The sequence below is a fragment of the Manis javanica genome, chromosome 13 (assembly GCF_040802235.1).
Source record: "Manis javanica isolate MJ-LG chromosome 13, MJ_LKY, whole genome shotgun sequence".
In the NCBI taxonomy this organism is placed as follows: domain Eukaryota; kingdom Metazoa; phylum Chordata; class Mammalia; order Pholidota; family Manidae; genus Manis; species Manis javanica.
The window spans coordinates 12,663,324-12,688,543 of NC_133168.1; the positions used below are offsets into that span (position 1 = coordinate 12,663,324).

The 25,220-nt window shown below is 36.1% G+C and overlaps 1 long non-coding RNA gene across 2 annotated transcripts in view; it reads left to right on the forward strand.

The window, feature by feature from the left end:
* LOC140845843 (uncharacterized) overlaps positions 1–25,220 on the forward strand; it is a 364,588-nt gene that overhangs the window by 279,419 nt on the left and 59,949 nt on the right. The gene's annotated exons all lie outside the window — the stretch shown is intronic.

Here is a 25,220-nt window from a genome sequence, read left to right on the forward strand (position 1 = left end):
CAGCAAAAATTCTGGAAAAGAAAATAGAGTAAAATAGAATCGAGTGAATACCAAGCAATTTTTCCTAGTAGAGGATTGAGAAAGTTAAATACTTATATGCCTATAGGCCTGGTTTTGTCTTAAATCTAAATGAGTATCACTTAGCCAGTGATGAAGCAGAACAGAAATCAACTTGAAACTTTCATCAATGAAAGATGGACAAATGTATCACTTCCAAATATCCATGCATAAAAGTGCTTCGATAAGGCTCTCTTTACAACTCCTAATTCAAGGCAACCAAATAATAACAATAAAAGATAATACCTATGTAGACTCAATTCAAAAGGAGGTCTCCTTCTAATTTTCCCTTTGCATCCACAATTAGGTACAGGTGCAATCATATCATGCATAATCAACTCACACGGTAATTGTTGTTTTTTGGTTAGGAACAAAATGGGCCCCTGGCTCTGAGGCTGAATTACCTTCAAAGTTACTGCTGCTAATGACATCTGCACCTGCCAAATTTTGAACTTTAATCATTCAGTGGAATTGCCTAAATTCTACAATGCATTAAGTATGGATAGCTTGTGCTATTTGAACATTTAATTATTAAATACAAAGTCAATTTGTATTAATACATATGTTTTTTTGATTAAGGGAGAAAATGTCAAAATTATTATCAGATATTTAAAATGAAAGAGATGATGATAGGGAAGAAGGAATAATATCAATAACCTAAGTTTCTACCTTAGGAAAATAGAAAAAAGTGAGCAAATTAAATCCAAAGTAAGCAGAAGAAAAGAAATAATAAGAATTAAGCAGAAATCTATGAAATTTTAAAAAGTAAATCAATAGAGAAAAATCAACAAAACCAAAATCTGCTTCTTTGAGACAAAAAACTGATAAACCAGGCTACCTAAGAAAAAAAAGAGAGAGAAGACACAAATAACTAATACAAGAAATTAAAGAGGAGACATCATTATAAACACCATAGAAATTAAAAGGATAATAAAAGTATACTATAAGCTATTCCATATGTACAAATTTAATAACCTAGATGAGATTAACCAATTCTTCAAAAGAAAGAATCTTCAAGAAGAAATAGACCATCTGAATAGGCCTATATGTATTAAGAAATTGAGTCAATTATTAATAAAGTTCCACAATAGTACCAGGCACAGACAGGTTCACTGGTGAATTCTACCAAACATTTAAGAAAGAAATTATTCCAATTCTCCAAAATTTCAGAGTATGGAAGCAGACTGAATTACTCATTCTATGAGTTCATCATTACCCTTGTACCAAAATCAGAAGAAGACATTAAAAGAAAACTATAGACAAGTATCTCTTATGAACATACCTATAAAAATCTTCAACAAAATATGAGCAAATATACTTCAAAAAGCTATGCAAAGAATTATACACCAAACCAAATGGAATTTATCCCAGGTACGTAAGTTAGTTCAACACTCAAAAAAAATTTCATATAATCATCACATCAATACACTAAAGAAGAAAAACTGGATTATCATACCAATAGATGCAGAAAAAGTATTTGACAAAATTCAAAATTCATTCATGATAAAAACTCTCAGTGTAAACTAGGAATAAAAAGGAACTTTCTCCACTGATAAAGAGATAGATGCTAGCAAAAATTAGCATTCTAGGAAAACCAAAGCCAACTGAAAAGGATGAAGACAAATATGCAAGATGTAGAGTTTGTATGTACTAAAGAATAAAGTAATCTTTGTTACCTTTAAAAAATATAATTCATTCTTAGAATATTTCTTGGACTAATCTAACTGAAGGAAATATATCATGTAAATATACTATGCCTGGCATCTGAATACCTGAAATTTTCCCCAGTATTTTTCACTAAGTCCTTAATCAGGACACTAAGAGTGCAAGCCTTGGAATCAACAAGGTTTGGAATCCAACAGATAGTTGGGATCCTTCTTTTAAATCTGCTTTTAAAAAAAAAGGAATTGAAATGGCTATGTAGCTAGCTAGGCTCTGGCTAAGTGTTAACCAGTCATCTGCCACGTTTAAGCATCTTTTTCTCCTCTCAGAAAATGTTCTGGAAGTCATCCCAGTAACGATTCAAGGGTGCAAATTATCACAATACTCCTCTGTGCAACAACCAGTAATTCTTTGTTTATTACTGGCTATTTATCATTCAAAATTATTGTTTTGGTTTTACGTTCTTTCTCTTCAAACTGAAGAAACTCTTCCTTATAAGAATTAAAACTACCCCAGTAGGAAGTCAGAAAAAGATGGTGGTGTGAGAAGGCAGAGCTGAACAGACACTTCTTCAATAAAGAAATTTGAATGGCCAATAGGCATATGAAAAGATTCCCCACATCACTAATCACGGAAATGCAAATTAAAGCCACAATGAGATATCACCTCATACCAGTTAGGATGCTAATATCCAAAAGACAAGGAGCAACAAATGCTGGCAAGGATGAGGGGAAAGGGAAACCCTCCTACACTGCTGGTGGGAATGTAAATTAGTTTATTCATGTGGAAAGCAATATGGAGGTTCTTCAAAAAACTAAAAATGGAAATACCATTTGACCCAGTAAATCTACTCCCAGGAATTTACCTGAAGAAAACACAATCCCGTATTCAAAAAGACATATGCACCCCTATGTTTTTCACAACACTATTTATAATAGCCAAGATATGGAAGCAACCTGTCCATCAGTAGATGAATGGATAAAGAATATGTGGTACATATACACAACGGAATATTATTCAGCCATAAGAAGAAAACCAATCCTACAATTTGCAACAACATGGATGGAGCTAGAGGATATTATGTTCAGTGAATAAGCCAGGTGGCAAAGGTATCAAATGATTTCACTCATTTGTGGATTATAACAGCAAAGCAAAACTGAAGGAACAGAACAGCAGCAGACTCACAGTCTCCAAGAAGGGACTAGAGGTTACCAAAAGGAAGGGATTGGGAAGGATGGGAGAAGAGGGAGGGAGACAGGATGATGGGGCACTATAATTTGCAACCACAGTACAGGTAGGTCATGGGGAAGGCAGTACAGCACGGAGAAGATAGGTAGTCAATCTATAGCATCTTAAGATTTTGAGACCTCATCCACTTCATATATTGAATATTTTCCATATTGTTTCAAAATTTAAAAATAACCCATTTTTATATGCTCAATTAGTAGCACTTCATAAATTATATATATAACAATTACATATATAATAATAAATGCATAAAGTAATCTTAATAACTGTTGAAGATCATAGGCAGTGGGCTAGAGTGTCTAAAAAGTTCAAGCTTGAACTTTAGTCAACTTTTATTGCATTCTATCCACCCTAAGTTATAGGTCAAAATATATAAGCAAAGATAAAAAGAAGTACAAGTATGCCTTCTGTATTAAACTAGTTGATTTAGTGTACTAATCCCTTCATTTTACTGAGACTCATTGTTATTCCTTCCTTAGTGGTGGCCAGCTAGCAACTTCCACCAGTCAACCTTAGTCACCACTCTGCCCAACAGATTAAGTTAGCCATCAGTCTTCCAATTATTCCTCCATTTGACTTACCCCATCTCTGTTGCTTACCTCCAGACACTGATGCAATAGACTCCCCTACCTTGCTACAAAGCATCTCCAATGAATTCTGTTTATGTGTGTGTGTGTGTGTGTGTGTGTGTGTGTGTGTAACTCTTCTGTTAAGAGGCCCTTTTAAAGCTTCCCAGGACAGGTAGATTTCAGCATAGCTCTAGAATTGTCTTAGGGAAGCATAGCCTAGTAATCATAAAGTATAACCTCCCTTACCTTTAAAATATTATCCAAGTTTTGAGATATAGTGGAAGTCCATTTATTCGCAGTTCATTCTAATCCTGACTGTATGTATTCCTGGAAAAGCAGGGTGTGGCACACTATTTATCCCAGAATGGTATAAATTCAGATAACCTTGATTCTTTGTAAAATCCCTGTATTTCTTTCATATTTTCCTTTCCCATACTGGCCATTTCTATAATGTCATCCATGCAAATTAATTACTTACACATATCTTATGACCTAGATGTCTGCATGAATCAGGCATGTGGAAGATCAGACTCAAGCATACCCATATTCATGAATGCCTTGATGTTTAATAATATATGTATATGTATATATATGTGTGTATATATACATATATATAATGTATATTCATCGCATGATTGTTAAGTTTTGATAATATATATATATAAGAAAAAGTCATTTTCCTTTTAGAGTGTGCATTAAATTTTGTTCAGGAATGATTTGTTAATTTGTTGTCCTCCTATAATCTCAATGTGGAAGTCCTCAAAACTCTGTAAAATATATCTGAAATTTATGCTTTATGTCTTACCTGACTCGAACATTGATTCTGGAGCCCAGAGTGGGAAGGATCCAATGAGCAGATGCTGTTCTAATGAAGTTTCTTTCTGCCTGGCCGTGTTGCTTCCTACACGTGCACCTGATACTCGGTGTTTTCTTTTGAATAGATCACGTTTTTTCATGGAGAATTCACAGTAAGTGGATTCACGCATCACTAAATAGATATCTTCCATATGTCCTTTGCTTTTTCTAACCCTTTCTTCAGTATCAAGTGTACTTTCCAAAAATGAAACAGATGATGAAACAGAGGGGACAATGTCCAGAATAAAATTCCACATAATGAGGACCTACTGACACTGTCATCTCACATGCGCAGGTAGACGTGTTGGAGCAGAAGCCCTAGCAGTGCACTAAGGGAAAGTCCCTCAGGCTAACTCATCATGGATTTTAGAAAATTATTTGAGTAAAATTAAATGATTTATATATTCTTGATCACTTTTATTCTTTAAGCTACCATCTCTTTCCCTGTTAATACTTTATCTGGGAATGGTTTTTCTATCCTCGGAGGGCCATTTCCTGCGGTGTTCCATGTCCTGCCCCCTACTTCTCATTGTTTTGGTTTCACTGTGTATTTCTGGTGACACTGCAGGACTTCAAAGTGGCCCTCACTCCATATCATTTATCAACTTTTCCTGCCAAGTCAGTGACACTTTGATGTCCCACTGAGCAGCTGGCAACAGCGTAGCAGGCCCAAAACAAGACAGACGTGGCAGGACCCGGGAATGAATAGTTAAACTGGAAAATGGTTCCTGGTATGAATAGCTGGGAAGCAATTTAAAGACAGCACTAAGAGGTAAATGTTCATCTTGGCTAGGAAAAGCAGAAATATCAAACATATATGCATATGTGCACGTATTCTACAGCTTTAGTGAGCATTTAGTATTCAGTGATTGTATGTTTGAACTTGAAAGGATTTCAAAGATCGACAACCTAATATGAGGAATTTGAATGACAAAAGTAGCTCATTCAATGTCACTCATCGGATTAGGGGTAAAGATGAACATAGTCATGTGTTCCTTCATTTCAGACAAGTTCCCACTCCACATTTTAGGATATTGCCATAATAAATGTGTGATTTTCATAACTGCCATAAGGGTTTAGATATTAGCTGTATTAATATATTACTTTTTCTCTTTTTAATTTAGTCCAAATGTTCGATATCAAGAAGTTTTTGGACTTAGATCTGTACATTTTCACTGATATATTTCCAAAGTATTTCTATCTTGGTAAAACTCCAAATCCTCTTTAAAATAATTTTTAATCATTTTTATATTTCTACTCTATTTTCAGGAAGATAGTATGTTTATCCTTCAATCTTTCTAATAAGTTTTTACTTTTTTTTCTACTATGCTTTATATTTCTAAGAGCTGAGACTTGATCTCAGAAAATTTCTTTTTTATTACAACTGCTCATTTTATTTTACAGGTAACATTTTCATTTATCTAAGAATAAGAGTAATTTATATTTTACTCCTTTTTTTCAAGTTGTCTCCATCCCACAAAATAGCATTTTCCTCTATGTTTTGTTGTTGTTCATTTGTTTCTTCTTTCTGGTCTTTATCTTTCAGGTTCAAGTTATTTCTCAGATAACTGGCAATCCTTGACTGTTTGTTCATATTTAAGAATGAAAGACCAAAAACCCATTTGGAAATTCTGAGTACACGCACAGCGTGTCAAATGTGCACTTCATTTTTGGCTCGTTTGACTGAACCGTTTCACTGGGGACAGCTAATGTGAAAATCTTTTCCTGCAGTGATTAGAATTTGAGAAGGCAAATTTCTAATCCTGTATCTTGAATTACAAGCCAGGGTCTGCTAACATTCTAGACAAGACTGAAACAGGAGTGCTGGCAGTCTTAAAGTTCAGCATGTAAACATGCACTTTGTCACTGTCTTTGGAGTATGATATACTCCCCAACCCTGGGTTTGGGGTCTTTCAATCCTTATACCCCCTGTAATCTGTTCAATCTTCTGCCATCCCCGTGGAGGTATGGAGGCCTGACGACTTCATGTAAACTTGTAACCAAGTCTCCTACTGTCAAGCCCACATTCAATCCCTCTTCAGCGATACCCTTTCCTACCAATCCACACCTTCTGGGCGACTCTGCAGAACATGTTGCTTTCCTGCTGACAGCTGTCTCTCACTTCGCCAGTCAGTTACTCTTTGCTAGTCGGCTTCATTTACCAAATTAGTATTTCAAGTTTCTGCATTCCTCATCTCTGTGGATTGGTCTTGGCTCACTTGCCTTGCCCTGGGGTTCTCTCAGTGACTATTTCATGTATTTCATCTCCCATCTGTAAATTAGTGTCTAACCTTTTCTTTTTAGGGGCTTACATTGTTATTTGTGCTTGAACAATCAATAGGGAAGAACTCTGGCCTTAGCTGTCACTTAAAGTAAGTGCCTAGAGGAACAAACATATGATGGTAACCCAATTCTAACAGAATCAAGCCAAACAATTCCCAAGATTTAATTTCTTATCTGGATAGTTAGAAAGGAGACTTCTTCCTTCTTTATCGTGTTCCCCCACTTCCTCATCAAGAAAATTATGATGCTTTCACATTAGGAAGACCCAGCTTTGTTTAGTTAAGAGTAAGTTAGCAAATGCCCTTCCCTATTGGAAGACATTAGTTAGACAAACATATGTTTAAAATCAATTACTCTTTTCATTGTCATGAATTAATAGCATTTCAAAGCCACCAAAGTAGAGGTGAAAGAGGGAGTCTATGTTATGTCGCACATCAAGAGAAAACCTCTCTGAATTAGGCTTTCAACCATAACACAGTAAATAAATTTCATGAAGCCAAAGGAATCCTGTAAATTTGAGGGGCAAAAAGTTGAGGCAGGTATTAACCAGAAAGAGGCAAAAGACATTCTAACAGGAATCATATTCCCACTTAAGATGATTATTATCACAAGCAGGTCCATTGGCTTGAGGATTGATGTGGTCTGTTTATTCATAATTGGAGAAGCACTTTCCACAGCTGAAAGAGTGGACTTCCTAAGTAGGGAATAGTTGAAGACAGTATTGAGTTGAACAGTGTCTCTCCAAAATTTATCCTTTCCAGAACCTCAAATTGTGACCTTATTTGGAAATAGTGTCATTGTCATTAAAATTACTTCATATTGAAGTAGGGTAGGCATTAATCCAATATGACTTGTCTCCTTATAAGAAAAGAAGACACATGGAGACAAAGACACGGGGGAGAATATCATGTGACAACAAAGGCAGGTGGGAGTGATGCACCTATAATCCAAGGTGCACCAAGGATTGCCAGCAACACCAGAAGCTAAGAGGAAGGCATGGAATACATTCTCCCAAACAGCCATCAGAGAGAGTGTAGCCCTTTGCTGTTGCAATTTTGGAGCCCTAGCCTCTAGAAGATAAATTTCTGCTTTTTTTAAGCCACCAGTTTGTGATCATTTGTTATGGCAAAATTATTCTTTAACCCCTCCCCTAAGCATTTAAAGGGAAAAGTGAAAATATGCCAAGTTAAGTTTTTGTCTGGCACTTTGGAAGGGGAATTGCACTTCCGTTTTTGATTAGCTATGGAGGGAATATGGATATTGTGTCACAGATTTTAAGAGAAACATAGTGATTTAGATAAAAACTATCACTAGCAGAAGATATATCTAGACAGCATTTTTAATATTCTAAACGATGTATTTAAGCTCCATGAGGACAGACTTTGTCACTGTTGTTTCTCCAGCCCTAGTGTCTGGCATACATTTGATGCTCAAAGAATATTTGTTAAGTGAATGAATGAATTGAGGGTTAATTAAATCTTTTCTCATTCTATCCAGTTTTTATATACAAAATTTTCTTCCTCTATAGCTTCCGGTCTTCTCTGGAATTAGGAGAAAAATACTTGACAATGTTTAAACAGAAACATTGTAGCTTGCTCCTTACGGTTGTAATAACTGATCACATCTGTATTTGGGTTTTAAATTTGAAAAGTGAAGCCAATGTGGATTCTGAAGGAAATGGGAGAGGAAATGTGGAGGGGAAATTAGTAATAGTACAAGAAAAGCAGATGGGGCTTGAGAAGATGAACTCTGTAACTTACCCAGAAATGAGAGAACGTAAGTTACATTAAAGTAGGACAAGGACATGTCCTGAAATTCTGTGTCTCTTGCTTCCATTGACACAATTAAACATTTAAATTTACATATTTTTCTCAAAGAATCACTCGTTCTTAGCTGTTTTATTTGAATGAAAAAAATAATGATGACAGGTCAAACTTATTCAAGGATATTTAGCTAAAGGATTTATATAGCAATATATCATGGGGCCATTCTTGCTTCCTTTAATATTACTTTCCAGTGTCTTCCAGTTTTCATACAAGAAGACATTTGAGGTGTTTTGAAAATGTGTTTTTAGATTTAGTGAGAAAAATATGTCTTTCCTTGGGTGACTTCTGATGCTAATTTACATCTGTTTACTAAGCAAACCTTCTGAGAGTGTAGATGTGTCTGTCTGTGTCTGTGTGTGTGCACATATGCAGATTTGCTCTTTTTTTTGTCTATAGCTAATCACCTTTACTTATATTTCTTACTTTTCTTATCAAAGTATAGTTGATGTACATTTTCCTATTAATTTCAGGTGTATATCATAGTCATTCGATATTGTGCATTTCGTCCATAATGTCTAGTACTGTCTGTCACCATGCAAAGTTACTACTATATTCCCTATACTGTACACTGTATATCCACATGACTTATTTATTTTACAACTGGAACTTTGATCCTTTTCATACTCCTCACCTCTTTCACCCACCCTCCAAGCCCTCCCCTTTCTGGAAGAAGGTTGTTTCCAGTATCTATGAGTCTGTTTCTATTTTGTTTTGTTTGTTCTTTTTTTTTTTTTTAGACTCCATATATAATGAAGTCATATGGTATTTTTATTTGACTTATTTCACTTAGCAAAATGCCCTTTAGGTCCATCCATGTTGTTGTAAATGGCAAGAGTTTATTTTTCTTTATGGCTGACTTATATTTCATTATGTATTTTTATATTTCACCATCATGAATTAGTAGCATTCACTTCTGTGTGTGTGTGTGTGTAATCATGAAATTTTTATTCATTCATCTATTTGTCTATTAATAGACACTTAGGTTGCTTCCGTATATTGTAAATAATGTACCAATGAACATATGGACACATGTATGTCTTTGATTTGGTGTTTTTGTTTTCTTTAGATAAATACCAAGGAGTGGAATTGCTGGATTGTATGTTAGTTCTTTCAAATTTTTGAGGAACATCTATACTGTTTTCCATAGTGGCTGCACCAATATACATTCCCAGCAACAGTGTATGAGGGCTCCCTTTTCTCCACATCCTCCCCAACACTTTTTATTTTTTGTCATTTTAATACGAGCCAATCTGACCAATGTGAGGAGATACCTCATTGTGGTTTTGATTTGCATTTCCATGATGATTAGTGATGTTAAGCATCTTTTCATGTGCCTGTTATCCATCTGTATGTCTTCTTTGTTCAAGTCCTCTTCCCATTTTTTAATTCAATTATGTTTTTTTAAATATTAAGTTATATAAGTTCTTTATATATTTTAGATATTAACCCCTTATCTGGTTTATGATTTGCATTATCTTCTCCCATTTAATGGGTTGTTTTTTTGTTTTGTTGATGGTTTCCCTCACTGTGTAAAAGCTTTTAAATCTGAGATAATTCCATTTGCTTATTTTAGTCTGTGTGGTCCTTGTCTGAGGATACTGGTCCAAAAAAAATACTAGTAAGACTGCTGTCAAATAGCTTATTACCTATGTCTTGTTCAGGGAATTGTTTGGTTTCAGGTACTACATTCAATACTTTAATATATATTGAATTAATTTATTTATATGGTATGAGATCTAGGTTCACTCTTTTTTATGTAGCTGTCCAGTTTTCCTAACATCATTCACTGAAGAGACTGTCTTTTCCCCAGTGTATATTCTTGCTTCCTTTGCCATAGATTAATTGAAATGGATTTATTTCTGAACTCTATTCATTACATTGTGTCTATTTTTGTGCCAGTACCATACTGTTTTCATTATTATAGCTTTTTAGTATAGTTTAAAATCAGAGACCATGATGCCTCCAGCATTATTCTTTCTCAAGATTGCTTTGGTTATTCAGGGTCTTTTGTGGTTCCATAAAAATTTTAGGATTCTTTATGCTAGTTGTGTGAAAAATGTTGTAAGTATTTTGATGGGGATTGCATTGAATCTGTAGATTACTTAGGGTAGTATGGTCATTTTATCAATATTAATTCTTCCAACCCATGAGCACAATATATCTTATCTTTCCATTTACTTGTGCTGTCATCAATCTCTTAAGAGTTTTTGGAGTACAGGTTTTTCATCTCCTTGGTTAAATTTATTCCTAGACTTCGAAACATTGTTTTTGATGTGATTGTAAATGTTACTGTCTTCTTAATTTGTCTTTATGGTAACTCATTATTAGTGTATAAAAATGCAAGTGATTTTAGTATATTAATTTTGTACCATAAAACTTTACTGAATTCATTAAATAATTCTAGTAGTTTTTAGATGGAGTCATTAGGGTTTTCTATGTAAAATATCATGTCATGTGCAAACACATGAGGTTTCCTTCTTCCTTTCTAATTTGAATATCCTTTATTTCTTTTTTTTTACCTAATTTCTGTGGCTGGAACTTCCAATACTATTGAATAAATGTGAAAAGATGGGGCATTCTTGTCTTGTTCCTGTTTCTTAGAGGAAAATCTTTCAGCTTTTCATGATTATGATGTTAGCTGTGTTTGTCACATATGACATTTATTATGTTGATAACATTCCTTCTATACTCACTGTGCTGAGGCTTTTTACCATAAAGTTATTTTGAATTTTGTCAAATGCTTCTTCTGTATCTATTGAAATAAAAAAAATCATATGATTTTATTCTTTATCTTGTGAATGAGGTATATCATGTTAATTGATTTGTGGCTGTTGAAGCATCTTTGCATCTCTGGAACAAACCCCACTTGACCATGCTGTATGAACCTTTTAATGTGTTCTTGAATTCAGCTTACTAATATTTTGCTGAGGATTTTTGCAAATATCCTCACCAGGGATATTGGCCTATAATTTTCTTCTGTGTGTGTGTGTGGTATCTTCATCTGATATTGGCATTACGGTAATGATGGCCTTGTGAAATGAGTTTGGAAATGTCCCTTCTTATTTATTTATTTGAAAATTTGAGACGTTTAGCTACTACTCCTTAAAAGTTTGATACAATTCACCTGTGAAGCTATCTGTTTCTGGACTTTTTTTGTACTTTTTAAATTACTGATTTAATTTCATGATCTGTAAGTTTCCTATTAAGATTTTCAATTTATTCATGATTCTTCATGATTGAAAAGTGGTCTGTTTCTAGCAATTTATCCATTTCTTCTGTTTTCTAATTTGTTGGCAAATACTTGTATGTAGTAGTTTTTTATGATCCTTTGTAATTCTGTGGTATCAGCTGTAACTTATTTTTCATTTCTTATTTTACTTATTTAGGCCCTCTCTCCTTTTCTCTTAATAAATATGGCTAGTAGTTTATCAATTTTATTTCTTTCCATTAAAAACAGCTTTTAGTTTCATTTCTTTTTTTCTTCTTCTCCTCTTCTGTCTTTATTTCACTTACTTCTCCAATCTTGATTATGTCCTTCCTTCTAATAACTTTGGAGTTTGTTCTTCTTTTTCTAATTCCTTTTAGCTTAAAGTTATATTGTTTATTTGGGAATTTTCAGGCTTCTTGAGATAGGTCTGTGTCACTATTAACTTCCATCTTAGAACTGTTTTTTGCTGCATCCCATAGATTTTGGAACATTGTATTTCCATTTTAATTTGTCTGAAGATATTTTTTATGTTTCCTCTTTGATTTATTTACTAATGCATTTGTTATTTAGTTGCCATGTTATTTAGTCTACACATTTGTGTTTTTTCCAGTTTTCTTGGTATAATTGATTTATAGTTACATACCTTATAGTTGGAAAACATATGTGAAATCATTTCAATCTTCTTGAATTTACTGAGATTAATTTTGTAGCCTAACATTATCTATCCTGGTGAATGTTCCATGTACACTTGAAAAGAATGTGTTTCTGCAACTTTTGGATGAAATGTTCTATATATGTCTGGTAAGTGCATCTGATCTAATGTGTCATTTAAGGTCACTGTTTCCTTATTGATTTTCTATCTGGCCAATCTATCTATTGATATAACTGGAGTATTAAAGTCTGTACTATTATTGTATTACTGTCACTTTCTCCGTTTATGCCTGCTAATATTTGCTTTATATATTTAGGTGCTTCCATGTTGGGTGCCTAAATATTTATGGAAATTATATCCTATTCTTGAATTGGTCTTTTTATCATTATGTAATGTCCTTCTTTGTCTTTTGGTACACTCTTTGTTTTAAAGTCTATTTTTGTCTCATATGACTACTGTTACTCAGCTTTCTTTTCATTTACATTTGCATGGAATATCTTTTCCATGGCGGGATTGGATTCTGGCTGTGGGATCCTTGAGCATGATGTCCTGGGGCCTCGATGGTGGGATGGCTCGAACAGGAGAGGATGTGGGCCAGGAGTTCCTAAGGCATGACACATTGGTGTTGCCCTGACAGGACAGCTGGATCTGGAACCAATGTGAGCTGGGAGATCCTAGGTTATACTGCCCCAGAACCACTTTGATGAGATGGTGAGGTCAAGCCGTGCTGGAAGGGTCCTGGAGCATGCTGCACCAGGGTTGCCTTGGCAGAAGGCTGGGGCTGGTGGAGGCCAGGGGCCTGGGACATTCTGGGACACCAGCTAGAGCACTTGCCCCTTGACACTGTCTGTGCTGTCAGGGTGAGGAAGAACACAGGAAAATGACACTTTCTGGCTTCTCTGACCCTGGAGAGAGTTCCAGCAGTTCCCTGCCCATTTGGAGGACACTAAAAGGTTAGAAAATACAATATGTTCACTTACAGTCTACTTGCCCTTGAAATGAATGCACTTTCCCTTAGCCCCAGGCTGGGTGACTCTGCATGTAGGTGCTTCAGTGAAATCACTCCCCACTCCAGGTTGCCATGCTGGAGGTGGTATTCCTGTTGTTACTCCATCTATCCTACCCTTCTTTATGTGGTCCCCCTTATTATTTCACTGAAGCTGTTCAATCAGCCCTCAGTTCTTCAGGAGCAATTGATCCATATGTAGTTATAAATTCAGTGTGTCCATGAGAGGAGGTGAGTTCAGGTCTTCCTATGACTCAGTTTTGGACCTCCTCACATATATGTACAACTGTGTGTTCATTCCATTATTCTCAAAGCTGATGTTCATACAAACTGATAGTGGTTTTGGATGATAGAGTGATAAAATAGATACATTGCAAATAGTTTTTTTTTAATTTTGTTTTTGAGAGGGCATCTCTCATATTTATTGATCAAATGGTTATTAACAACAATAAAATTCTGTATAGGGGACTCAATGCACAATCATCAATCAACCTCAAGCCTAATTCTCAATAGTCTCCAATCTTCTGAAGCATAATGAACAAGTTCTACATGGTAAACAAATTCCTACATAGTGATTAAGTTCTTACATGGTGAACAGTGCAAGGGCAGGCATCACAGAAACTTTCAGTTTTGATCACGCATTATGGACTATAAATAATTAGGTCAAATATGAATATTCATTTGATGTTCATACTTGATTTATATGTGAATCCCACATTTCTCCCTTATTATTATTATTATTATTATTATTATTATTATTATTATTTTTAATAAAATGCTGAAGTGGTAGGTAGATGCAAGATAAAGGTAGAAAACATAGTTTAGTGCTGTAAGAGGGCAAATGTAGATGATCAGGTGTGTGCCTGTAGACTACGTGTTAATCCAAGCTAGACAAGGGTAACAAAACATCCACGGATGCAGAAGATTTCTCTCAAAATGGGGGGTGAAGTTCTAAGCCTCACCTCTGTTGATCCCCAATTTCTCACCTGATGGCACCCCTGCGACTGTGCCTGTCTTAGGTTGTTCCTCCCTTGAGGAATCTTACCCGTCTCTGGCTAACCAGTCATCTTCCGGGGCCATACAGGGAAATGTAAAGTTGGTAAGTGAGAGAGAAGCCATATTGTTTGAAAAGGTTAGCTTTTTACTTCTTTGCAGATTTATGCCCTGTGTCTTCTATGCTCAGCATTTGTCTTGAGGTATCTTTACCACTTGGAAGAATTATGATACTCGGTAATTGAGATATGAGGCAAGAATTCTACTTAAGGGTTGTGATTAGGAAGGTATAAGAAAAGCTATAGAAGTAGCAGATGGAAGAAAACATGGGAAGATTGATTATTTCTTTGACATATCTTCTTGTAGAGTAACATAAGCATGTATAGGTTTTAAATTACTAATTAAATTGCACACACACATTAACATAATACAAATACAGCTACATAACCAAAGCAGACCTACAATTACCAGCCATCTCCAGTGAAACCAAGAAAACCAGTTAGTCACCCTAGGCATCTGTGAAAACTTATCAATGATATGATGGATATTGTCTAACTGAATTTGAATAGTTTGAGAAAAATCAGACAAATTAAAACAACCCATTCCTGGGAACTGTTCACATCCCATATGTTCTTTTAACAGTAGATAGTCTATAGTCGCAAGATTCTGGAGCTCTGCAACTTGCACTTCTCCTAATTCTTGGTTGAGTTCCAACAGTATAGATCCAGTCAAATTTGTTGTTTTACTGTATGCACAGGCCAGCTTAGATATCTCCTTCTTCATTCCAATGGCAAGTCCAGGAACCGGTGGGATGAATGCAGCTACAACTGCAGCATCGCCTGGATCTTTGTTGAAGTTTTTTGATGATCATCTTCTGGAATGACTCTCCCAGAGAATGTTGATGTTGGAAGTTCTTCTTCATATCATATCTTAATTTGTTTTCTGAGTAGCCAAATTAGGCTTTGATCCTCTGTATAAACACAAACAAACAAATCCTTTGCCAGCACTTTGATATGCCCTTTATACCATTGTGAAGAACTTATTGGAGGTCACCACACAGGAACTGCTTTTTTTTTTTTAAGAGAAAGGAATATTATCAGAAAAATGTATTTCCATAGCTGATCATCTGACACCCTTTAAGTGATCAAAATTAAGGATATTTAAAGCATGCATTAATCGTTGATTTACAGTTAGTTTTATCCTATCAGGGAGTAATCCCCCTCTTCTTCCCTTTTTTTATCATTAATCTACAATTACATGAAGAATATTAAGTTTACTAGGCTCTCCCCTATACCATGTCCTCCCCACAAACCCCTTTACAGTCACTGTCCATCAGCATAGCAAAATATTGTAGAATCACTACTTGTCTTCTCTGTGTTGCACAGCCCTCCCCTTTCCCCCACCCCCCACATTATACATGCTAAACATAATACCCCCTTTCTTCTTCCCCCCCATTATCCCTCCCTACCCACCCATCCTCCCCAGTCCCTTTCCCTTTGCTACCGGTTAGTCCATTCTTGGGTTCTGTGATTCTGCTGCCGTTTTGTTCCTTCAGTTTTTCCTTTGTTCTTACACTCTGCATATGAGTGAAATCATTTGGTATTTCCCTTTCTCTGCTTGGCTTATTTCACTGAGCATAATACCCTCTAGCTCCATCCATGTTGTTGCAAATGGTAGGATTTGTTTTCTTCTTATGGCTGAGTAATACTCCATTGTGTATATGTACCACATCTTCATTATCCATTCATCTACTTATGGACACTTAGGTTGCTTCCAATTCTTGGCTATTGTAAATAGTGCTGCGATAAACATAGGGATGCATCTGTCTTTCTTGAACCTGATTGCAGCGTTCTTAGGGTAAATTCCTAGAAGTGGAATTTCTGGGTCAAATGGTAAGTCTATTTTGAGTGTTTTGAGGAACCTACATACTGCTTTCCACAATGGTTGAACTAATTTACATTGCCACCTGCAGTGTAGGAGGGTTCCCCTTTCTCCACAACCTCACCAACATTTGTCTTTTGGATGGCAGCCATCCTTACTGGTGTGAGGTGATACCTCATTGTGGTTTTAATTTGCATTTCTCTGATAATTAGCGATGTGGAGCATCTTTTCATGTGTCTGTTGGCCATCTGTATTTCTTTTTTGGAGAACTGTTCAGTTCCTCTGCCCATTTTTTAATTGGATTATTTGTTTTTTGTTTGTTGAGGTGGTTGAGCTCTTTATATATTTTGGATGTCAAGCCTTTATCGGATCTGTCATTTACAAATATATTCTCCCATATTGTAGGTACTTTTTGTTCTATTGATGGTGTCTTTTGCTGTACAGAAGTTTTTCAGCTTAATATAGTCCCACTTATTCATTTTTGCTGTTGTTTTCCTTGCCCGGGGAGAAATGTGCAAGAAGAGGTCACTCATATTTATGTCTAAGAGGTTTTTGCCTGTTTTTTTCTAAGAGTTTTATGGTTTCATGACTTACATTCAAGTCTTTGATCCCTTTTGAATTTACTTTTGTATATGCGGTTAGACAATGGTCCAGTTTCATTCTCCTACATGTAGCTGTCCAGTTTTGCCAGCACCATCTGTTGAAGAGACTGTCATTTTGCCATTGTATGTCCATGGATCCTTTATCAAATATTAATTGACCATATATGTTTGGGTTAATGTCTGGAGTCTCTAATCTGTTCCACTGGTCTGTGGCTCTGTTCTTGTGCCAGTACCAAATTGTCTTGATTACTATGGCTTTGTAGTAGAGCTTGAAGTTGGGGAGTGAGATCCCCATCACGTTATTCTTCTTTCTCAGGATTGCCTTGGCTATTCAGGGTCTTTGGTGTTTCCATATGAATTTTTGAACTATTTGTTGCAGTTCATTGAAGAATGTTGCTGGTAATTTGATAAGGATTGCATGAAATCTGTATATTACTTTGGTCAGTATTGTTGCTCTTCAGCAACAAGAAGGTGGGGGGACAAGCAGGACCAGCCTGTTATCCCCGGGGCTGAGCGAGAGGGCAAGTGTCGGCTTCTTGGACACCCTCCCCTGAGATCCGGGGAAAAACAAAACCACACCAAGCCAGGAGATGTGTCAGCCTCAAGGGTGCAGCAAAACTCGGCTTTATTCCACCAGAGGCTTAGTTATACAGGGAAAGATAAGGAAGTAACAGAAATCTATGGGAATTGATTATCTCATCTGTCATTAGGGTCTTTAGGCAGGTTTCGGATTAGGTGGGGAGGCGGACTTAGGGCTAAGAGCCGCGCGGGAAGCTAGTTAGGCCACGAACGTGGAAGTAATGAGGGAGGATGGAAACCTCCAGTCTGCGGCCGTCACAGGCCTGAAAGAAGCAAAAGGTCCCAACACAGGATGGCCATTTTGACGATATTAATTCTTCCTAGCCAAGAGCACGGAATGAGTTTCCATTTGTTAGTGTCCCCTTCAATTTCTCTTAAGAGTGACTTGTAGTTTTCAGAGTATAAGTCTTTCACTTCCTTGGTTAGGTTTATTCCTAGGTATTTTATTCTTTTTGATGCAATTGTGAATGGAGTTGTTTTCCTGATTTCTCTTTCTATTGGTTCATTTTTAGTGTATAGGAAAGCCACAGATTTCTGTGTGTTAATTTTGTATACTGCAACTTTGCTGTATTCTGATATCAGTTCTAGTAGTTCTGGAGTGGAGTCTTTAGGGTTTTTTATGTACAATATCATGTCACCTGCCAATAGTGACAGTTTAACTTCTTCTTTACCAATCTGGATTCCTTGTATTTCTTTGTTTTGTCTGATTGCCTTGGCTAGGACCTCCAGTACCATGTTAAATAACAGTGGGGAGAGTGGGCATCCCTGTCTAGTTCCCGATCTCAGAGGAAAAGCTTTCAGCTTCTCGCTGTTCAGTATAATGTTGGCTGTGGGTTTATCATATATGGCCTTTATTATGTTGAGGTACTTGCCCTCTATACTCATTTTGCTGAGAGTTTTTATCATGAATGGATGTTGAATTTTGTCGAATGCTTTTTCAGCATCTATGGAGATGATCATGTGGTTTTTGTCTTTCTTTTTGTTGATGTGGTGGATGAAGTTGATGGATTTTTGAATGTTGTACCATCCTTGCATCCCTGGGATGAATCCCACTTGGTCATGGTGTATGATCCTTTTGATATGTTTTTGAATTCGGTTTGCTAATATTTTATTGAGTATTTTTGCATCTACATTCATCAGGGATATTGGTCTGTAATTTTCTTTTTTGGTGGGGTCTTTGCCTGGTTTTGGTATTAGGGTGATGTTGGTTTCATAGAATGAATTTGGAAGTATTCCCTCCTCTTCTATTTTTTGGAAAACTTTAAAGAGAATGGGTATTATGTCTTCTCTGTGTGTCTGATAAAATTCCGAGGTTAATCCGTCCAGCCCGAGGGTTCTGTTCTTGGGTAGTTTTTTGATTACTGTTTCAATTTCTTTCCTCGTAATTGGTTTGTTTAACTTTCATGTTTCTTCCTTGGTCAGTCTTGGAAGGTTGTATTTTTCTAGGAAGTTGTCCATTTCTTCTAGATTTTCTAGCTTGTTGGCATATAGGTTTCATAGTAGTCTTTAGTAATTCTTTGTATTTCTGTGGAGTCTGTCATGATTTTTCCGTTCTCATTTCTGATTCTGTTGATTTGTGTTGATTCTCTTTTTCTCTTAATAAGTTTGGCTAGAGGCTTATCTATTTTGTTTATTTTCTTGAAGAACAAACTCTTGGTTTCATTGGTTTTTGCTATTGTTTTATTCTTCTCAATTTTGTTTATTTCTTCTCTGATCTTTATTATGTCCCTCCTTTTGCTGACTTTAGGCCTCATTTGTTCTTCTTTTTCCAGTTTCAATAATTGTGATGTTAGACTATTCATTTGGGATTGTTCTTCCTTCTTCAAGTGTGCCTGGATCACTATATACTTTCCTCTTAAGACTGCTTTCGCTGTGTCCCACAGAAGTTGGGGCTTTGTGTGGTTGTTGTCATTTGTTTCCATATATTCCTTGATCTCTATTTTGATTTGTTCGTTGATCCATTGATTATTTAGAAGCATGTTGTTAAGCCTCCATGTGTTTGTGAGCCTTTTTGTTTTCTTTGTAGAATTTATTTCTAGTTTTATACCTTTGTGGTCTGAAAAGTTGGTTGGTAGAATTTCAATCTTTTGGAATTTACTGAGGCTCTTTTTGTGGGCTAGAACGTGGTCTATTCTGGAGAATATTCCATGTGTACTTGAGAAGAATGTATATCCTGTTGCTTATGCATGTAGTGTTCTATAGATGTCTATTAGGTCCATCTGTTCTACTGCATTGTTCGTACCTCCAAATCCTTTCTTATTTTCTGCCCAGTGAATCTATCCTTTGGGGTGAGTGGCATGTTGAAGTCTCCTAAAATGAATGCATTGCAGTCTATTTCCCTCTTTAGTTCTGTTAGTATTTGCTTCACATATGCTGGTGCTCCTGTGTTGGGTACATATATGTTTAGAATGGTTATATCCTTCTGTTGGACTTAGCCCTTTATCATTATGTGGTGTCCTTCTTTATCTCTTGTTACTTTCTTTGTTTTGAAGTCTATTTTGTCTGATATTAGTACTGTATCCCCTGCTTTCTTCTAGCTGTTGTTTGCCTGAAATATGTTTTTCCATCCCTTGACTTTTAGTCTGTGCATGTCTTTGGGTTTGAGGTGAGTTTCTTGTAAGCAGCATATAGATGGGTCTTGCTTTTTTATCCATTATATTACTCTGTGTCTTTTGATTGGTGCGTTAAGTCCATTTACATTTAGGGTGACTATTGAAAGATATGTACTTATTGCCATTGCAGGCTTTAGATTCATGGTTACCAAAGGTTCAAGGTTAGCCTCTTTAGTATCTTACTGCCTAACTTAGCTCACTTATTGTGCTGTTATATATACTGTCTGGAGATTCTTTTCTTCTCTCCCTTCTTATTCTTCCTCCTCCATTCTTCATATGTTGGGTGTTTTGTTCTGTGCTCTTTTTAGGAGTGCTCCCATCTAGAGCAGTCCCTGTAAGATGCCCTGTAGAGATGGTTTATGGGAGACAAATTCCCTCAACTTTTGCTTTTCTGGGAATTGTTTAATCCCTCCATCATGTTTAAATGATAATCATGCTGGATACAGTACCCTTGGTTCAAGGCCCTTCTGTTTCATTGCATTAAATATATCATGCCATTCTCTTCTGGCCTGTAAGGTTTCTGTTGTGAAGTCTGATGACAGCCTGATGCGTTTTCCTTTATAGGTGACATTTTTCTCTCTAGCTGCCTTTAAAACTCTTTCCTTGTCCTTGATCTTTGCCATTTTAATTATTATGTGTCTTGGTGTTGTCCTCCTGGGTCCTTTCTGTTGGGGGTTCTGTGTATTTCCGTGGTCTGTTCAATTATTTCCTTCCCCAGTTTGGGGAAGTATTCAGCAATTATTTCTTCAAAAACAGTTTCTATCCCTTTTTCTCTCTCTTCTTCTTCTGGTACCCCTATAATATGGATATTGTTCCTTTTGGATTGTTCACAGAGTTCTCTTAATATTGTTCCATTCTTGGAGATCCTTTTCTCTCTCTCTATGTCAGCTTCTATGCGTTCCTGTTCTCTGGTTTCTATTCCATCAATGGCCTCTTGCATCTTGTCAATTCTGTTTATAAATCCTTTCAGAGTTTGTTTCACTTCTGTAATCTCCTTCTTGGTATCTGTGATCTCCCTCTGGACTTCATCCCATTGCTCTTGAATATTTCTCCGCATCTCTGTCAGCATGTTTATGATTTTTATTTTGAATTCTTTTTCAGGAAGACTGGTTAGGTCTGTCTCCTTCTCTGGTGTTGTCTCTGTGATCTTGGTTTGCCTGTAATTTTGCCTTTTCATAGTGATAGAAATAGTTTACCAAGCTGGCATGAGTGTCGGCTGGAAGAACTTCCCTTCTTGTTGGTTTGTGGCCTTCCTCTCCTGGGAGAACAGTGACCACTAGTGGTTTTTGCTGGGCATCTGCGCGCAGACAGGGCTTCTGATTCCTGCCTGGCTGCTATGGAGTTTATCTCCACTTTTGCTGTGGGCATGGCCTGGCTCGGGCTTCTGCTCCCATATGGTGGAGCTACGTTGGAGGGGGAGCCACCGGGAGGCTATTTATCTCCAGCAGGGGCCTCCGTGCTCCCTGCTGCCCAGGGGGTTAGAGTGCCCAGAGGTCCCCAGATTCCCTGCCTCTGGACTAAGTGTCCCAGGATGCTTCCATCCAGTTTTGGGGTCCCTGTCCCTTTAAGACTTCCAAAAAGCACACCCCCCCAAAAAAAAAAAAGGATTAAGTAAATAAAAAAAATAAAAATGAAAGCCACTCGCTTTTCTTTGTCCTTAGGAGCCGGCCTCAGGGACCTGCTCACCGGTCCTGCTGCCCTGTTTCCCTAGAATCCAGGACCCCACTCATGCACTGTGTCTGCGCTCTGGTGCGGATGGCTGGGGCTGGGTGTTCAGCAGTCCTGGGCTCCCTCCCTCTCCCCACTCCGACTCCTCTCCTTCTGCTGGGACCTGGGGGGAGGGGCGCTCCGGTCCTCCCAACCGGGGCTTTTATCTTACCCCCTTAGTGAGGTGCTGTGTTCTCGCAGGTGTGGATGTGGTCTGGATGTTGTCCTGTGTCCTCTGGTCTCTATTTTAGGAATAGTTGTCTTTGTTATATTTTCATAAATATATGTGGTTTTGGGAGGAGATTTCCACTGCTCTACATGCCACCATCTTCAAATTTTTATATTGCAAAGATTTTTAAATAAACACTTCTTAGTATCTTCATTGTTACTTCTTCAAAAAAAAAAGATTGGTTGAGCTGTAATCACTATTTCAAGAGCAAACTATAAAACCTTTGAAGTTTTATTAATAAAATTACTAAGGTAATTTTGCTTATGTTTAAGTGAAACAGCAGCATCACAGATGACAATGTAAATATAAATATAAAAATTTATTTCCCATATTTCTACTGGAAGTATCTGTAGATTAATTTAGGTACAGTCTATAAGAGGCTATAATTTTCTGTAAAGCCTCCTGGGATGTATTATCTCTTAATGACAATTATAACAGAAGATGGAAAAACAAACTACTTATGATATTACAGATGCATTCATTTTGTTTTGCTGCTGTAGAAAATTAACAAAAATTTCATAATTTTGAAATAATTTTGTATTATTTTGTAACTCTGGAGAAAAAAACTAGGAAATGTATTTTTCACTTAACTAAAATCAAGGTATTGTCAGGCTTGTATTACTTCTAGGGGCTGAAAAGGAGAATTAATTTCCTGGCTTCTTCCAGCTTCTAGAGTCTGCCCTCCTTTCATGGCTCCAGGCCTCGCATCATTCCAACTTCTGCTTTTATCATCACATCTATGTCCTCTTATAAGAACTCATGTGATTAAATGAGACAAATCTTGATATTCAAGATAATACTACCATTTCAAGAACCTTGACTCACTTCTATCTTCAAGGGCCCTTTTGCTATGCAAGGCAATGTATTCACATGGGTGACATGATTTTGTGATTTTAACTATGTGATTCTGTATTTTGGGTGTCTTTTGGGGTCATTGTTTTAACAAATACAATAGTTTATCCAGAACATTTTAACTTGACTATGTGAATCTCCGAAGATATTCTGAGAAAATACAGTTTATATTATGATCAAGTAAAAATGGTTTCTTCTTTTATTGCTCCTGCCTAAGTCCTTTACAAGTTGGAATTCCAGATTGAGGGGTTAACAAAAATTGTGTATTCCTGACCCAGCTTGGTACACAGTAGGTGCTCAGTTTTAAAAATCATTCAGTAGGGCATAGCATCTCTTTCTCTCATGAAGATATGAAACTACATATGAAAAATATGTTACTGAATATAAATGGTGAGTTAGCAGGTGGCTATCAGGAATCTATGGATCTTAGATTGGGAGAAGATTTTCTTACTCCACTTCCCTAACCAGTATCCATTAAACCAGTAGCATGTCTGGCAGGTGGATGACAAGTTTTCTTAATCATAAAGAATATTTTGTTGCTATGGCATCTGAGAATACTGAAGATGAGACATCAAACTAACCTCACAAATCTAAAATTTTGCAAAAAGTATGTTTTTTCTATCTTTTTTCCTTCTGCTTTAATATGAGATTGCATAACCTTAAATTTACTCCAGAATCTCAAAAACAGAGACTCCCAGTACAGAACAACATTTTAAATTTCAAAATAAAGTGTTTAAAAGTACAGTTTGGGCATATGTATGTGGACATAGCTTCAATATTAAAATTTGCCACTGAACAATTATTTCCAATTCTATGAAGAAAACTATGATATCCCTCTGATATGTCTAATGAGACAAAAAATGTACAATTAAGAAGATTAAGAGCCATAGTGAGAATTCCCTACAGATCCTAGAGAGTTAGAAGCAGAATATTTTAACTAGGTAGAACAGTTTATCAGTCAGAATATTTTCTAGATAACTGTGTACAGAAATGTTAATTCATACATTGAAGTGATTCACAAAAGATGAAAAACAGAAACAAATTGGTTAAATAAGATAGTAAGAAAAATAATTTAATTTAATGACAGGGTTAATAACTCAGAATATTTATAATTACATAAAATTTTAAAAACAGAAATACCATTTGTTCAAATAGGTTTAGGGCCAGCCTTAGCCAGCTAGTTGAAATGTACCGATCATAGCAAACTAAACCTACAAATATTAATTGATGTCATATAATATGTAAGAGTGCATAAAGAGAGACTATATAATGTTTAAGGCAATTTAAAATCTTATTTGACAATTATATTATTTTCAATAAAAGTTTAAATTTATGGCAGAAAAGATGTGTGAATTTCAAAAGACAAGAGTTGGTTGGAAAATTTGTGAGACAGCACACTTCAGGTTGGGTAATGAAATGGAATCACTGGTAAAGTTCAAGAAGTTTCTCCTTAATAGAAATTTATTTTCATTACATACTAAAATTTGCCATGTGTTAAGAAGTTATTTACATCTAGTTCAATCTATGAATCATGTTTCATTACTTCTTTTTCTTTCCAAGATTGTTTCAGTGATATAGTACTATAATAAATATTTCATAGAATTTGGCCAGTTTTTTGAGATCAACTAATTCAGTTTCTTTTAAACTTTATGGACATCTGAAAGAAAAGGCAAAGTAGAAGTGAATTGGTTTACTATTATGTAAAATAAGTCATACAATATCAGTGATTTGCAACAATAAGCATTTATTTTGTATCCTCACATGTCAGTTAGCAGCAGGTAAGCTGTAGGTCATTTGTTGTAGGTGGGGCTTGGCTGGGATGTTCCTGTTTCATACCTCTCTCTTCTCCCTGGGACCACTGGATTTGGGCACATTCACTGAATATTGATGACAGAGGCAGGAGTAAGCAATCCCAACTAGCAAGTGCGCATTAAACTTCTGCTTGCATTATATCTCTTAAAATAGCATTGACTGAAGCAAGTTGATTGCTGGGTCTTATGGTAATTCTGTATTTAACATTTTGAAGAATTGCCATCATATTTTCCAAAGCAGTTGTGACCATTTATAATCCCACCCATTTATAAGGTCTCCAATTTTTCTACATCCTTGTCAACACTTGTTACTATGCATATTTTTTAGTATAGCAATCATGGGAGAATTCACCCATCAAGCCATTCGGTTTTATAATCTGTTAATTTACAATTGTTAATTGTAGTCCATTATAACCCTAATATTTCTTGTTAATCCCTGCTTTTAGAAATTTGAGTCTTTTTTTTTTCTCCTAGGGTCAATCTTGCTAAAACTTTAGTTATTTTTAAAATCTTTTCAAAGAACCAGCTTTTGATGTTATTAATTTTCTCTAGTGTTTTTTTTTATATGCAATTTATTTCCAATCCAAT